General features: G+C 40.4%; 1 pseudogene across 1 annotated transcript in view; it reads right to left on the bottom strand.

Annotated features, from left to right (window-relative positions):
- LOC311136179 (vacuole membrane protein 1-like) overlaps positions 1-14,535 on the bottom strand; it is a 108,243-nt pseudogene that overhangs the window by 14,531 nt on the left and 79,177 nt on the right. The window contains exon 11 of the transcript XR_014615428.1: positions 13,995-14,056. The product of XR_014615428.1 is annotated as a vacuole membrane protein 1-like (transcript). The remainder of the gene's footprint in view (positions 1-13,994; positions 14,057-14,535) is intronic.

Here is a 14,535-nt window from a genome sequence, read left to right as displayed (position 1 = left end):
TAAGAAGAACATGAGAAAGTAAGAAGCTATATACAGGGTCAGTTCCAATACCATATTTACAATGTGCAGGGATACTGGAGTGATAGAGGTAGATATGTATACGGGTAAGGTGACTAGGCATCAGGATATATGATAAACAGTAGCAGCAGCGTAAATGGTGATTGTATGGATGTGTGTGTGTGTAGCCATTCTGTTCGCTATTTAGTAGTCTGATGGCTTGGGGATATAAACTATTAATGAGCCTGTTGGTGTCAGACTTGATACACTGACACCACTTGCCGTGCGGAAGCAGAGAGAACAGTCTATGGCTTGAGTGGCTGGAGTCTTTAACGATTTTCCGGCCCTTCCATTCACACTGCCTAATATCAAATGAAATCCTAGATGGCAGGGAGCTCGGCCCCAGTGATGTACTGGGCTGTCCGCACCACCCTCTGTAGTGCCATGCGATCAAGGGTCTGTGCTGTTGCCATACCAAGCAGTGATGCAGTCAGTCAAGATGCTCTCAATGGTGCAGATGTAGAACTTTTTGAGGATTTGAGGACCCAACCTTTTCAACTGCAGCCCCGTCGATGTGGATGGGGGCGTTCTCCCCCCCCTCCCGTACTTACATTACATCGCTTTAAAAATAACAACATATTAAGAAGTAACATCATTTTGTGCACAGTAATAGTTAGTTTCAGGTTTGAGGCTAGGGCTAAATTGTGCATACACTTTGGGCAGGATGTGTGTCTAACGTACAGACAGCCAGTGAAAGTGCTGTTCAAGACCTACTTCCTTGACCCCCTCCTAACGCTACAACAATACAGTTTTAGCTATTTTCACTACAAAATAGCAATTTTCTATTGCTAGTACAAGTACTTTACAACCACTGTTATTGGCTCAGGCACAAAGGTATTTTTGGTCAATCAACCAAAAAACAGTAACTACATTTAGATTCTCAATATAAACAAAAAAAACATAAAACATTTAAAACCATTAGTTGATGACCAATGGGAAAAATGACTAAACATGCAAGGAATGATAAATAATTACTAAATAACATGCAAGTACAATCAAGTAACAGATTCTTTCATTAATTTGTCAAATAAAAAAAATACAAGTATAAAATCTAATCAAATTGAACACCGATGTCTGCCTCAAGGTGTTAAATAGAGCCAATAGTTGTTATTTAGTCTAGGATCTTTGTATGGGGAAAATACCGGTTGGGAACAACAGGTAGTAAATGTAAAACAGTTTTACGGTATGTTTTTATAAATAACCCCTATTTACACACAAACCCCTACTAAAACACATCCTTTGACTCATTAGCTTGGCTGCCATTGTTCTGAATGGGCACTTTTACAATTGCTTTGTTTGTGTTCATGTTGAATGAGTGGCCTTAGTTGGAGCTGTGCCCTGCTGTGTGTTCTTGTAACAGACAGGCAGAGCCGTAAAAAAAGGCCTGTGACTCAGGAGGACCAGAGTTGGACTGGACTGTTCTTTGATGACTGGTCTTCAAGCTCTGGGGAGAAGTGCTGAACCCAGCATCATACAGACTTGAGCATCATAACAGACCACAGTCTGATGCTACATTATACAAAACACTCATGATGCTGACTAAGATCAGAAAGGAATTGTGCTGTTATATCAAGGCCTACAACATAATCGTTGCTTGTGGCTGAATTCATCAACATGGCTAAATTAATCACAGAATAAAACAAACTGATTCATAAATAGATGAGTAGCTCCACAGATTGGACATGAACATGTGAAGCCACGTTTTAATGACCGGGTGGGGTGTCTAGGTCTAGGAGGGAACAGGAGATGAAAACAAATGAATCAGGGATGAATAAAGCAGGAAGTAGCATGTCGCGCGACGAGATCACACCAAACTGAAGGGCCCGACACTTGACACCGGACCCAGAGCATTAATCTGACCCCCTACTTCACCCACATCTCCTCCACTCTTACTCATCTGTACCATAAACACACACAGAGATCAGAACACTGTGTACCAGTGCCCCTTCACAGGCCCTCAATGTGCTAATGACCACATACACAGTGCCTTCGGAAAGTATTCACATCCCTTGACTTTTGTCACATTCTGTTGTGTTACAGCCTGAATTTTAAATTGATTAAATTGAGAAGTTTGTGTCACTGGCCTACACACAACACCCCATAATGTCAATGTGGAATTATGTTTGTAGAAATGTCTTGAGAAATGTCTTGAGTCAATACGTTTTCAACCCCTTTGTTATGGCAAGCCTAAATAAGTTCATGAGTAAAATGTACAATATCGAATTATGTTTCCATCTGATAACAATAGCCTAATATCTTAAATATGCTGTAAACTATTGTCTTTTAATAGTTTCACTTAATTCATTATAATCAACCTAATTTACATTTACATTTACGTCATTTAGCAGACGCTCTTATCCAGATCCCTCACTATTGTCATTGGTCGCACTAATTGCACTGTTTGTCTACATAACCTGGTTCAAGCATTCATGACATTACCCTGAAGAAGGCACAGTGATGCCGAAACGTTGGCATTTTACCCAATAAATTACTGGGAGTTTTAAATATAGAGAGTGTGCGTATCTCTTTATTTATTTTTATAGTTTACAGTTTATTGGCCGTTAGTCAGCACCTCTACACAAAATACTTTTCTCTGGGTATGCTCATGCCAACTCATGCTTAATAAAATAAAAATAAGCAGACATTGAATATCCATTTGAACTTGGTGAAGTTATTAATTACACTTTGGATGGTGTATCAATACACCCAGTCACTACAAAGATACAGGCATCCTTCCTAACTCAGTTGCCGGAGAGGAATGAAACCGCTCAGGGATTTCACAATGAGGCCAACGGTGACTTTAAAACAGTGAAAAGAAGGAAGCCTGCACAGAATAAAAAAATATTCCAAAACATGCATCTTGTTTGCAACAAGGCACTAAAGTAATACTGCAAAAAAATGTGGCAAAGCAATTCACTTTTTGTCCTGAATACAAAGTGTTATATTTGGGGCAAATCCAATAAAACACATTACTGAGTACCACTCTCCATATTTTCAAGCATAGGGGTTGCTGCATCATGTTATGGGTATGCTTGTAATCATTAAGGACTGGGGAGTTTTTTCAGGATACTAAATAAATGGGATGGAGCTAAGCACAGGCAGAATCCTAGAGGAAAACCTGGTTCAGTCTACTTTCCACCAGACACCTAAACCACAAGGCCAAATACACTGGAGCTGCTTACCAAGACGACATTGTTACTGAGTAGCCTAGTTAAAGTTTTGACTGAAACCGGCTTGAAAATCTATGGCAAGACTTGAAAATGGCTGTCTAGCAATGATCAATAACCAACTTGACAGAGCTTGAAGAATTTTGTAAATAATAATGTGCAAATATAGTACAATCCAGGTGTGCAAAGCTCTTAGAGACTTACCCAGAAAGGCTCACAGCTGTAATCACTGCGAAAGATGATTCTAACATGTATTGACTCAGGGATGTGAATAGTTATGTAAATGAGATATTTTCTGTATTTCATTTACAATTAATTTGCTAAGATTTCAAAAAAAAAAAATCACTTTGTCATTAGAGGGTACTGTGTGTAGATGGGTGAAAAAAAAGTATATTTAATCTATTTTGAATTCAGGCTGTAACACAACAAAATTTTGAATAAGTCAAGGGGTATGAATACTTTCTGAAGGCGCTGTACATATCACCTATACCATATTTCCTACTGACCTCTTGCCAAGTCGCCCTCGCAAAATAGGATTTCTAACCGCGAAGGTCTTTGCTGGTTAAATAAAAATTTATTAAATAAATAAAAATATAACTTCCACTTAGTAAGTCATATTATTTTATGAGCTCAGGGAAGACCTCTTGGATTCTGGACAGACCGAGCAAGCTCTCCAAGTTATTATGCATTTCTCAATCCCTCTCCGATTGAGAGAAATCTGCCATTTGAGGAGAGCCAAGAGACGTAATCATAATGAGAGGATATGAGAAAACGGGCTCCCCGTTATGACTTGCATTAAACTTAACGACTCTGTTATAAAAACCGTCACCACCAATCTAGCCCGTCATCCATCCCTCACTCCCTCCCTCTCTCCTGTCCTCCTAAATGAGGGATCTGACTGGGTTTCTCCTAGAGAGAGCTGGCCCGGCCGGCCATAGGCTTGATCAATGCCATCTTTGTGAGGGCTTTCTTAGGTGACCCGTCCCTCCCAGCCTTCATTCTCAGTAGCCAGTGACTAACTACTAACAACGTAAGGGGGAAAATCCTGTGGTCTGCCCTGTCAGCCCTCCCTGCAAAAAACCACCAACACCACCCAGCCCTACCCAAAACAACCCCCACCCTCCCTGCAGATTGCATTAATAGGAAGAATTTGCTCATATTTATTAAAGAGGCTCTGGCTATTTATAGGACCAGTGAGGTGCATTCTGTGATGTAATCTATTAACCCTGGAATAAACATGAAGGGGTTGCATTCAAAGCCATTAATTTAACATTGATTTGATTTTGGCCTGGCAAATAGAGTCTTGTGAGAGGTGAGTAGTCATCATAATCATCAAACTTGACCTAAATGTAACTCATCACCTAGGCCTAAAATTCACCTTCATTTAGAACAATGACTTAGTATCTGGTAAAATTCTGATTGAATTACTGAGGAAATGTGGATAATTCTCTTTATAATCTTTATAACTGGTCAGTTACTGATACAAACACAATATTCTCTCTCTCTCTCTCTCTCTCTCTCTCTCTCTCTCTCTCTCTCTCTCTCTCTCTCTCACCTCCTAGCACTCCCCCTCGGCAGGGCTAAGCCTACTGTATATTGTTAGTTTGTCTCTGGGGCAGGGAGCAGGAAAGGCCATATGCATAGCATTGTGCTGATAATGTGCTCCACACAGAGATGGACTCACATGGAAATGTGTGCTTTCTCATGGAGAGGAGCCCTGTTCCCCCTTCTCCATCACTCTGTCATTCACAGGGAGTCCCCCAGTCAGCCTGGTTTTTCACCATAGCACCCCCAGCATCTCAATGGACCTCTCACCAATAATCCCCTCTATTGACACCCAATCTGAAGGATTACTGAATTACAATACAGTACATGTTACAGTGGCTGATTGACCATGGTAATTAGATGTGCTTCAATCAAGGTGATTGGTTTGATTATCAACCAGGGATTTCCTATGCTGCTTTCAAGATAAAAAAAATAGAATGTAAGTACAGTATAGCTACAGTAAGTGTGTAAGTGCTACAACACACACACACACACGCTTACGCACACACACAGCTAACATGGACCAATGGTTCCCAAATGTTTTTTTTTTGCTGTGAAGTGAACCACGTAAGCTTTCTCAAGCCACTTCCGAGGAGGGCATAACCACAACGCCTCAAACCGTATAGAAATCCCTGACCTAGACCAGCCATGCTGTAGTCCTGCAGACGCTGAATCAGCATCTGAAACTCTACAATAAAATCATCATCATCATCATCAATAACCTTTTCATTCCCAGTCTCACCACCACCCCAGCCTAAACACAGCCTAAACACAGCCCTACTAGAGACATCAACCATCCCCCAGGCTGCGGCAGGGGGTGGAATTAATATTGAATCACTGAGCTCTCATTACTGACGCTTATCTAGCATGTGTAACACAGGAAAACAACCAATCTATCCAGTTCTAGTAAGGAACTTACCTTAGTGTGTGTGTGTGTTTCCTCCAATGGGTATCTGGAATCCCAACCACATTGACTGGTCTCTTATCAGAGATAGGAGAGGGAAGTAAAGGGGGAAGGTAACAAAGAAACATGCTGGCTATCTGATTACACCACAAGAGTCATTGAGACTTGGGGGCTGTTTTGATGAGTCTGGTGTGCCATGCAGCTGTGGTACATCAGATCACACAGGAAGTAGCATGATAAGCTCTATCCACTGTGATTTGTTTATGAATGGTTTGGCAACACTAAACAAGGATAGGATATAATGAAAGCTTCTGTATTTATGGTTGTGGTATGCTGGCACTCTTACTAAAATATAAACAATTGTCGTCTTTTACCCTTATTTTACCGGGTAAATTGACTCACATTCTAATTTACAGCAACGACCTGGAGAATAATTACAGGGGGAGAGGGGATGAATGAGCCAATTGGAAGCTGGGGATGATTAGGTGGCCATGCTGGTATGAAGGCCAGATTGAACATTTTGCCAGGATACCGGGGTTAACACCCCTACTTTTACGATAAATTAGTGGGATTTTTAGTGACCACAGAAGGTCAGGACACCCGTTTAACGTCCCATCCGAAAGACTGCACCCTACACAGGGCAATGTCCCCAATCACTGCCCTGGGGCATTGGGATATTTATTTTTGACCAGAGGAAAGGGTGCCTCCTACTGGCCCTCCAACACCACTTAAATCAGAAGACTTCAATCTGAAGCTAAATGAGATGAGCGAGGGGCACATTCTGATCAAACATGACAACCATGAAAGGAAAAGTATTCTCTCTTTGATGAGGAGACATCAGGAGGCTGAAGAAATTCGGCTTAGCACCTAAAATCCTCACAAACTTTTACAGATGCACAATTGAGAGCATCCTGTCGGGCTGTATCACCGCCTGGTATGGCAACTGCACCGCCCACAACCGCAGGGCTCTCCAGAGGATGGTGCGGTCTGCCGAACGCATTACCGGGGGCAAACTACCCGCCCTCCAAGACACATACAGCACCCGATGTCACAGAAAGGCCAAAAAGATAATCAAGGACATCAACAACCCGAGCCACTGCCTGTTCACCCCGCTGTTATCCAGAAGGCGAGGTCAGTACAGGTGCATCAAAGCTGGGACCGAGAGAATGAAAAACAGCTTCTATCTCAAGGCCATCAGACTGTTAAATAGCCATCACGAGCACATTAGAGGCTGCTGCTGCCTATTGAAATCACTGGCCATTTTAAGAAATGGAACACTAGTCACTTTAATAAGGTTTACATATCTTGCACTACTCATCTCATATGTATATACTGTATTCTATTCTATAATATTCTACTGTATCTTAGTCTAGGCCGCTCTGTCATTGCTTGTCCATATATGTATATATTCTTAAATCCCATTCCTCACTAGTTTTGTGTGTATTGGGTATATGTTGTGAAATTGTTAGATATTACTTGTTAGATATTACTGCACTGTCGGAGCTAGAAGCACAAGCATTTTGCTACACCCGCTATAACATCTGCTAAACACGTGTATGTGACCAATAACATTTGATTTGATTGATTTGATCACCATAAGTCAAACATAATATACGGATAGCTACATGTCTTATCAGGACCGCCACATCATATCAAACCTTTCTATTATTGTTTAACAATCCATAAAAAAATTATTGAGATGTGTTGTATTACTCCATACATTACTGTTTCAAATTTGAAATCTGAACAGAATTGACCCACATATACTTTTCCTTTTTTAATCATTTAGAATATTGTTTAGGTATATGTTTTCAAAATGACCTAAAGGTCGAGGGAATAGATTTTGTTGGTGAGAAGTGATATCTCATAAAACATCAAGCTATGACTTGTGAGAGGCGAATTTACAGTGTATATAATGGTTCTTTTTAAGTTGTGTGCCAGAGGTTCCTTCCACGGCCTATTGTTTAGCAGATGTTCAGATGGACTCAATTCAAAAGGGCACATCCTCAAATCTCCTGGGCAAAACTGTCTGTCTGAGCCACACAGATTAGGCTATTTTAATGCCAAAAAGATTTATATGAAATCTTTCTGATACTTTCACATGTGAACAACAGCCAACGGGCTGAGCAACAGAGAAATGTATCTTTACAAGTTGAGAATAGTCCAACAACATGTGTTTAAACATTTGCTTTTAACGTCTCTTTCCCAGTACTTTAGTTGTCCGTCACGTTTCTCTATGTGAGGTTAAAGGGGCATTGACCTACAGTTGAAGTCGGAAGTTTACATACACCTTAGCCAAATACATTTAAACTCAGTTTAATCCTAGTAAAAATTCCCTGTCTTAGGTCAGTTAGGATCACCACTTTATTTTAAGAATGTGAAATGTCAGAATAATAGTAGAGAGAATGATTATTTCAGCTTTTATTTATTTCATCACATTCCCAGTGGGTCAGATGTTTACATATACTCAATTAGTATTTGGTAGCATTGCCTTTAAATGGTTTAACTTGGGTCAAACGTTTCGGGTAGCCTTCCACAAGCTTCCCACAATAAGTTGGGTGAATTTTGGCCCATTCCTCCTGACAGAGCTGGTGTAACTGAGTCAGGTTTGTAGGCCTCCTTGCTCGCACACGCTTTTTCAGTTCTGCCCACAACTTTTCTATAGGATTGAGGTCAGGGCTTTGTGATGGCCACTCCAATACCTTGACTTTGTTGTCCTTAAGCCATTTTGCCACAACTCTGGAAGTATGCTTGGGGTCATTGTCCATTTGGAAGACCCATTTGCGACCAAGCTTTAACTTCCTGACTGATGTCTTGAGATGTTGCTTCAATATATCCACATAATTGTCCTTCCTCATGATGCCATCTATTTTGTGAAGTGCACCAGTCCCTCCTGCAGCAAAGCACCCCCACAACATGATGCTGCCACCCCCGTGCTTCATGGTTGGGATGGTGTTCTTCGGCTTGCAAGCGACCCCCTTTTTCCTCCAAACATTACGATGGTCATTCTGGCCAAACAGTTATATTTTTGTTTCATCAGACCAGAGGACATTTCTCCAAAAAGTACGATCTTTGTCCCCATGTGCAGTTGCAAACCGTAGTCTGGATTTTGGAGCAGTGGCTTCTTCCTTGTTGAGCGGCCTTTCAGGTTATGTCGATATAGGACTAATTTTACTGTGGATATAGATACTTTTGTACCTGTTTCCTCCAGCATCTTCACAATGTCCTTTGCTGTTGTTCTGGGATTGATTTGCACTTTCGCACTAAAGTACGTTCATCTCTATTAGACAGAACGCGTCTCCTTCCTGAGCGGTATGACGGCTGCGTGGTCCCATGGTGTTTATACTTGCGTACTATTGTTTGTACAGATGAACATGGTACCTTCAGGCATTTGGAAATTGCTCCCAAGGATGAACCAGACTTGTGGAGGTCTACCATTTCTTTTCTGAGGTCTTGGCTGATTTCTTTTGATCTTCCCATGATGTCAAGCAAAGAGGCACTGAGTTTGAAGGTATGCCTTGAAATACATCCACAGGTACACCTCCAATTGACTCAAATTATGTAAATTAGCCTATCAGAAGCTTCTAAAGCCATGACATCATTTTCTGGAATTTTCCAAGCTGTTTAAAGGCACAATCAACTTAGTGTATGTAAACTTCTGACCCACTGGAATTGTGATACAGTGAATTATAAGTGAAATAATCTGTCTGTAAACAATTGTTGGAAAAATTACTTGTGTCATGCACAAAGTAGATGTCCTAACCGACTTGCCAAAACTATAGTTTGTTAACAAGACATTTGTGGAGTGGTTGAAAGTTGAGTTTTAATGACTCCAACCTAAGTGTATGTAAACTTCCAACTTCAACTGTATCTTTGCAGTTATGATAAATGGTTAACCTGACAGACTAACAAGAAGAGGGAAATGAATACTGTCATATCATGTGAGAGTGAAATCACCACAAGTCCAAAGGTCACTTCATTCACAATAACCGAATAAGGAATGACATGACTTAATGCTTTCACTCCTCTTTCCTTTTGAGACAGAGATGGTAGTTAGATGGTAGTCAGCTTCTTGAAATTCAATTGTACAAAATGGTGATGAAACAAAACAACATAAAACAATAAGGAAAAGTAAGCAAGATAGTAAATATACTAGATCAATTTGATCTAATAAAACTTGAGAAGTCAGTGAACTTATTTTTACCCACTTAAAAGCTCCAAAATGTACTGTAAAAAAAAGAAAGAAAAGATCATCAGAATCAGATTTGTAAGCACAGCATTTGCAATGATGCAATACAGTCAATATTGTTTGTGTAAATAAAAACAATGTGTTAAAAATGTACAGATACTGTATATCTGTCTAAAGACTATAAAATATGAATACTATAGGTTAAAAAACATGTCACAACGTTAACAGTCAAGTTAGGACCCTTGTACTATATAATAACTGGCTGTACAGGAAAACCGTTGGGGCCTGTAAGAACCGATTTCTCATAATTTACTAAGAGATACAGGGAGTCTGTTTTTATGAACTGTGCATAGATAAATATGTTATAAACTGTTGTGATACACCCATAGCGACAGCAGAGATATCAGCAGACACAGTGCCTTCAGAAAGTATTCACACCCCTTGACTTTTTCCACATTTTGTTGTGTTACAGCCTGAATTTAAAATTGATTAAATTGAGATGTTGTGTCACTGGCCTACACACAATACCCTATAATGTCAAAGTGGAATTATGTTTTTAGAAATGTTTAGAAATTAATAAAAATGAAAAGCTGAAATGTCTTGAGTCAAATTCACCATTCAGCTGGACAATAACCTAAAAAACAAGGCCAAATATACACTGGTGTTGCTTACCAAGATGACATTGATTGTTCCTGAGTGGCCTAGTTACAGTTTTGAGTTAAATCATCTTGAAAATCTATGGCAAGGCTTGAAAATTATGTCTAGCAATGATAAACAACCCACTTGACAGAGCTTGAAGAATTGTAAAAAGAATAATGTGCACATGTCGTACATTCCAGGTGTGCAAATCTCTTAGAGACTTACCCAGAAAGCCTCACAGCTGTAATCGCTGCCAAAGGTGATTCTAACATGTATTGACTCAGGGGTGTGAATACTTATGTATATTAGATATTTCTGTATTTCATTTTCAATCAATTTGCAAATATTTCAAAAAACATGTTTTCACTTTGTCATTCTGAGATATTTTGTGTAGATGGGTGAGATTGTTATTTTTAAAATCCATTTTTAATTCAGGCTGCAACAACAAACTGTGGAATAAGTCAAGGGGTACGAATACTTTTTGAAGGCACTGTACCATTGTCTACTCCTGTGTCTAAACATCACTAAAACTATAACGGTTTTATAGGTTTTAAGAATGCTCTATAGACAACACAAACAACACTGTTATATGAGATTGTAACAACTAATTAATTGTACCATATTTCTACAGTCCATAGCAGGAGCACTGCTGACTGCAACAAACAACATACATGAGAAAACCTGAGCTGTATGACTGAAATAATGTTATTTAATACATATAAAAAGCTATGTTAAAAAATTATCAAAGTAATTGATTTAGCATTGATTAGCAATGACACATAGTATTAAAGACAATACTTATTTTGAGAGCTTTAGCCTAATACAGTGGCCTGAAACTCATGGTTTACAGGCCACATCGGGCATGCAAGTCACATTATGTTGGCTTGCAAAGTGATGTGTAATTCCTATTGGAATCCAGCCAGAGTGGGGATATTCAACATTTGGCATTTTTATTCACCCGCAACCTGCATTCAGAATGACTGCCAGGGTTGGGAAGACTAAGATATGAGACTACCTAAAGCATCTAAACTGGAACAACCATTTCAGTAAAAGGTTAAATAAATCTAAGTTAAAGATTAGATTATTTTAGAAACATGTATGTTACTTATATTTGAGTAACATAAGATTAATTAATAATCAAACATTCTAAAAATCAACCTGCAACAGAGCGTGCTGGAAAATATGATAAGGATGGACGTGGTTTTGATTCAGCACTGGTTATTAACACCAACACTGGGGTTATTTTACACCACTGAGTGTTACAGAGTTAATTTAAATCTATTTTAAATGATACTGGCCAATTTGCTGTGCATAAATAAAAGTAGAAACAGGACAATAAACAGGCAAAAACAGACAATGAATGGGTTAACACTGAAGATGTGGACAAGCACCTAAAGGATGAACTAAAAGTGGCAATGGGCATGTGTGGGTAATTAGAGGTAATACTTAAAGGGTTAAAAGTAAAGGTGTGGTCAGTAGGGTAAAGTGTTAATAATATTAAAGGGTTAATAATAGTGAAGGTGTGTGAGGTGGATATGTCACAGAGCCATTGCTGGATGACAGTTTCTGTGAGAAAGCTTGACTATCAGGCAATTGTCAAGGTGGATGGGCCTCAGTCAGGAAGGAAGTTGATGGTTAACAGGTTATAAAAAGGAGAGGTTGTGACTTATAGTAAAACTTTCCAATCACCTCTGATAGCTCACTCACCTCTGTATCTTTGTGGCTCAATGACTAGGGCCTGAAACCAACTCTATCTATACATCATTACACAAACACCACACACACACAGCTATAAAATGTTAATATGATTCATATGATAGTTAAATGAATAGCATATATTCAAATAAATTCATTTGAAAATAATGTGAACAAAAATGCTGAAAAACCCTCATGAATGATAAAACCCTTGTAATGACCAAACAACATTAACAAAATTCTGCTGTTTTTCTATAACCTCAATTTGGGGAATAATATTTCAACAAATTGGAGAAAAAAGACAAAGCTTTTAATTAAAACCAGCTCTAAATAAAGCCATCACAGTATGTATTCTTGAAACAAAGAAAAGATCAGGAAAAACAACTGCTGGCAAGGATGTGAGCTGATGCAATCTCACAGTCTGATTTCAGCACAGCAGTGTGTGTGTGTGTGTGTGTGTGTGTGTGTGTGTGTGTGTGTGTGTGTGTGTGTGTGTGTGTGTGTGCATGTGTGTGATGTCTCAGGTGCCAATTTAACACCATGTTAGGTATACACAGCAAGGGCCACTCCCCCAACTGGCAGGTGTACAGACAGAGGGTAGTTTCCTGATACACACCCTGGTCCTGACACCTCTACAAGGGCACCAACCCTCCAAGGCCTAAGCCTGCTTCCTCCTATATGTGCCCAGCAGGCAGCCCTTCATACAGGCATGGTTATATAACATTTTCACAGTATTGTGCTGACCCGAACCGTACTGGCTCGGATATGTTATTTTTTACATAGTCTTCTTTCATCACATTTATGGTGGATGCATAACTCGGCACGGCACATCTCGGCTCAGTAATGTGAAGTGGGTATTAGTGTGAGAGGCAGGCAGGGTGGGTGGGTGGGTGTGAAGGTTCTATTAGCAGGAGGCTTGGAAGGCCAGACCACAGGGCTGGTGACAGTGACGTCTGACAGGAGATCAGATCAGTCTGGGAGGGTGACACCAAGCCGTCAGTGGTGGGCAACAGACGGAAAAAGTACACAGTTGTTGCTCCACTCATTACGGCATGTGTGAAATGTCTTTATACGTCGATATCAACCAACCCCATTTCCACTGGAGTGTCATATGACACCAAATGAAGAGCAGAGCACACAGTCAGTCTAAGGTCACCATGGAAAAGGGAGAGAGACAGCAGTGCCACATTGTATCAGGACCACGATATTAAACTAGATTTCAATCAGACGGTAGGCCAGAGACGGTTCATCCTAACCTGAGAAACAGACTTACATACATCCTCATACCCATAGCCATCCACAACAAGTGGCAGAGCATGGCCATCAGTCAGCATCCAGACTAGGGAAGAGATTGAGGGGACGAAAGAGAAACCTTACCAGAGCAGCGCAAATACATATTCTACTGTATAATCACCACACCCTTCCAGGGTCTTTCAAAACACATTGAAAATAAAATGTATTCCATGAAACATTGCATCTCCCAAAAATCCCCTTGTTAAATTGATGCTAACATTTTGGTCAGTGACCTGCGTCGCAGTCAGTACGAAATTAGAGCAGGTTTTCCTAAAAGGGGCACGAACGACCTCAAAATGCCACACTTGAAGTTCTCTCAACCGTCATGTTCAAAATGAACCCATTCATGTGTGATACTATCCCTCTCATTGTCATCCTGTCTCCTCCGTGACACACACACAGACACGCACGCATGCAAGCCTGCACACATATACACACTCACAAACACACACACACACATTTCTTCAGAGGCCGCCCAATATTACTCAATGGCTAGGTTACTTACCCAATCAGAGACACCATCTGCTCCACTATGTGCCTGCTGAAGGTTACGATCACTAACAGTTTCTGTAACGAAGAAAGAGAGACAGTCAGTCAGTAGACCATGAGGTCATGGGGGGGTACATACAGGCCCGGCCGGGGAAGTACACTCATGGTTCGATCATTAATACTCCCTATGTTGTACCCTCTGTAGTCAACCACCACCACACTTGGTGACTGACAGGCGTTAGCCCAAAACCAGCAATGAAGTGGCCCTTTGTCATCAAGGCCAGAAACAAAAGTCTGAGCCCCTATGAATCATAACCAATGCACTCAGGTCAGGGACATTACTGTACACAGGCAGGCTGTCTCTAGGGGGTGAGGGAGGGTGTGGGGCTACTGTTGATACATAGAGAACAGACACATGCAAAAATACTATACTATACTATGGTATAAAGTCCCCTGTAGCTCAGTTGGTAGAGCATGGCGCTTGCATTTACATTTACATTTAAGTCATTTAGCAGACGCTCTTATCCAGAGCGACTTATGCCAGGGTTGTGGGTTCG

This window comes from Coregonus lavaretus, assembly GCF_964263955.1.
Source record: "Coregonus lavaretus genome assembly, chromosome: 10".
NCBI classification, from domain to species: Eukaryota; Metazoa; Chordata; class Actinopteri; order Salmoniformes; family Salmonidae; genus Coregonus; species Coregonus lavaretus.
The sequence above is the reverse complement of the archived record's forward strand: the minus strand, read 5'-3'. Positions and strand labels throughout refer to the sequence as shown.